Below are 3,371 nucleotides of genomic sequence, written 5' to 3' on the forward strand. Positions count from 1 at the left end.
TAATTTAGTTAGACTTAGCAGAAGAGTCTGTTTAGAAGCTTTCCAGTATTCTTAGTCTCTTCTGTTCCACGATTCAGAAAGGGTTCATGAAAACTTTTTCATTCGACTCAGAGGTGGAACTCAGTTCTTGTTTCTATGCCAAATTCAGAGCAGCTCATCTGTCCTTAGGGTCAATAAAGAAGCTGGAACCAACTGTTAGCTTACAGGCAGAACTGGGTATGCAGCTCGGTCAGTACTTCCGCGTTATGTAGGGCATCAGATAATCTCTATTGTCACTTGGTTTTTTACGCCATCTATTTTGTAGCCTGCCAGGATGTTAAAGAAGACTGAGAACTTATGTCCAGGCACGCCTTTCCACTGGCAGGCTGCTAGACCCAGCTGGTGCTGCCTTTGAATAGATCTGCATCTGCTTTCCAAGCTCCATGCACCACTGCCTGCTCTACCTGTGGCAAAGAGGCACACTGTGAGGAAAACCAAGGCAGAGACACAGAGGAGTCATAGTTCAACATTTCCCCTTCCCAAGGAAGACTGAATTTTGCTCTCACAAGGGAAAACAGGTAATGCTTTTTGAAATCACGTGCCTGAGGAATAAAACGGACTGGAAAGTTCATAGCTCTCACAGGACATTCTGAGAGAGAGCTCCCTTGAGTCTTGGCAGGACTTAGTGTGTTCTTAACCTTGTTTTTGTTGTTGCCTTTCCAATGCTTTCAGATGGAAAGATGAACTCTACAACAGTACTTCCCCATCCTCCTCCTCTAATGATGAGGAACATTTTCAGAGGCATAGGAAGCAGAGCCCTAACAGAGCTTCCAGAAGGTGAGTGTCACTAGAGAACAGGGGAGGGAGGAAATTACTGAAGACGAGGAGCAGCTGCCTGACTGTGAAGTGTTCCCCTCCCTGCTCTCCTATGGAATCTAAATGGGGGCAGTGTTTAATCCCCTGGCATAAGATTTAATCTGTTGGCACTGATGGCTTTAAGTGGGCTCTCTTTTAGAACGGATTCTTCAAGCGCAGTTAGATTTCTTTGGAGGGGTTAGGAGCAAACTCTAAAGAGTCTAATGTAAAATCCCACGGTGCCTCTGCTCTACAGTAGGTTATTCAGAAAGAATAACAGAAAACATATAGAGACAATGATGGGAGTTTCTTTACCTTTCTTTGACACGTGGCTTGTGTGGAATTCATCTTGAGGAACACTTTGATGATGTGGGTGGTCTCTTTGACCAAATTTCAGCTTTTAGAAGAGAAATGGTCATTCTTCCATTGCCTTATCCAGAAGTCCTGTGACAGATTCAAAGTGTGACATCCAAGGCAATGGAGGCTGTGTTAGAACTACAAATGCTGACTCAGCTGTTTGCAGGAGAAGAGACCTGAGGAATCAATACATTTGTGTGCTTGCAAAACTTCTGTCAGGACTGAGCTGTTATAGGAGTAGAAAAAACTAGTTTCTTAAGAATGGATAAAATGCCAAACGTATGTGGATTCCAAATACAAACAATGCCTTGTCAGGGTTGAAGGCTTAGTGTCTGCTGTAATAAAAAAGGGGAGCATACTCCCTAAAACCAGTCTTCTGGTTTAAAAAGGTGGGCTTGGGGAGGTTGTTGTCTGTGTGTTCTCTGTACATGCCAGCCTGAGTGGTTTCTAAGCAGGCCAGGTATATCTAGTGGGAGTCACTTGTACTTTGTTGCTTGAAAGACCTTTATGGGAGTGCTATCTGTAGATTTAACGATTAGCTGTATGCATCCTGGGTCAGCAAAACTCAACCCACAGTAGGCTGAACTACGACTTTAAGTTCTTTGGTTTCAACAACGTAAACATTGCTGAAAGCAATGAAACAAAAACCTTCACAGGATTTGCTGCTTTGAAATTCTCTTCTAGAAAACAGCAGGCTAGCTTTTCTAGTTGAGATTTAAGTGGTTATCTGGACATGCAGAAAACCTTTTTCTTGCTGCCAGCTGTAGACTTTCTCTTCAGCTATTGTGAAAAATGTGGGGAGACCAAATCCAGGAACTGACATCCTTTTAGGAAGGAATGGCAGGCTTTCCTGTCAAGTCCTCCTGCCTGTCCATCTGGAGACAGATCAGATACATGGGTGAGGACTGACTAGTGGGCTGCGTTTAGTGAGCTGCTGAAGACATGAAGTGGAAATGGGAGGAGGCAGATGGACTGCGTGGAAGCAGCACTAGTTTGGGGAGAAGCGGCAAGGTTTCAGATAGCAGGACAGCATTAGTCACACTATTTGAAGGAGCTGCAAGAAAGGCTTCAGGTAGAGGCTCAAAGGTGTCAGGGTTTGAGGCAGTGCTACTTGGGCTGGAGGGCTTTGAACTCTTTGAGGAGGCCAATGTTACCTCTTATATCCCAAATCCGTTTCTTTCTCATCCTCTCTGAAAAAATAAGGCAGGAACTTGGCACCCTGGCTCCTGGACATCAGAGAGCGACGTGGCTTCTCCGATCCTGACGAAAGGGAGGACTGTTTCCAGGGCCAGCACTGACCCCTGACCTGGGGCATAGCCTTGAACTACTCGAGCCGTCTGTGAGAAGATGGACCTGCCAGGAACTGTTGACACACTGGAATTTCAGTATTCAGCCTTAGAAGGAGTTTACCAGCAGTATCCAAGTTATGCACTTTCAAAGCATTTGATGGAAACAGTATCCAGTTAGGAATTTTGTTTCCATAGTCAGGAAAACATCATCAGCTGCAGAGTAACTTGTTTCATCTTGTAAACCCCTTCCTTTAATGCCAACTCTCAGCAGGCTAGAAAGTGAAGGCTGTATGTCGACGGAAGCGTGCTGATGGAAATCAAGGTAGTTGTCTTCCTAAAGTCACTGAAACACAAGACGGAATTTAGCTTCCTAATTTGTAAAGCTTTGGCCTATATGAAGAAAGAGCTGACACTGTAGTCAAGGCATGGAAACGCTCAATCGATTTCTCTTCTGAAAACTGTAACCACTACACTTGGCAGTGGCAAACTGTTGGGAGGTAGGCTTTTAGTGCACACATCCTGACTGCCTTGTACGTGACACGCCTTCATACGCTTAAGTCAGGCTATAAATAGCCATCTCAAAGTCCCTGGAGTGATTCTCCTAGGGAAATTTGTAGATCTGCCTAATAAGCCTCTGTGTGGGGGAACGTGGGCAAGGCTGGCTCCAAGGCAATCTCTTGACTCAGAAAACAGTTTAGACACAAGTTGTCAGGATTGTTTTCTGCCTAAGCAAACCATACGAGATTCCGGTAGGGTGCCCTAGTGACAACAGCATCCGGTTCCTTGGGACAGCACAGCACTCAGGTGCTTCAAGGGCACAGAAATGAAAATGAAAGTGGGAAAGGCAAATGACATGAAACTCAATATTTTATCTACGTAGCCATACGCCTG

The 3,371-nt window shown here is 45.0% G+C and overlaps 1 long non-coding RNA gene across 1 annotated transcript; it reads left to right on the forward strand.

The window, feature by feature from the left end:
* Positions 1 to 429: 429 nt before the first annotated feature.
* Positions 430 to 2,734, forward strand: LOC138062597 (uncharacterized). The gene is made up of 3 exons (XR_011136546.1): positions 430 to 557; positions 712 to 816; positions 2,395 to 2,734. It is a non-coding gene; the product is annotated as an uncharacterized lncRNA (long non-coding RNA).
* The last annotated feature ends 637 nt before the right edge of the window (positions 2,735 to 3,371 follow it).

Source organism: Struthio camelus, chromosome 28, assembly GCF_040807025.1.
Source record: "Struthio camelus isolate bStrCam1 chromosome 28, bStrCam1.hap1, whole genome shotgun sequence".
Taxonomy (NCBI): domain Eukaryota; kingdom Metazoa; phylum Chordata; class Aves; order Struthioniformes; family Struthionidae; genus Struthio; species Struthio camelus.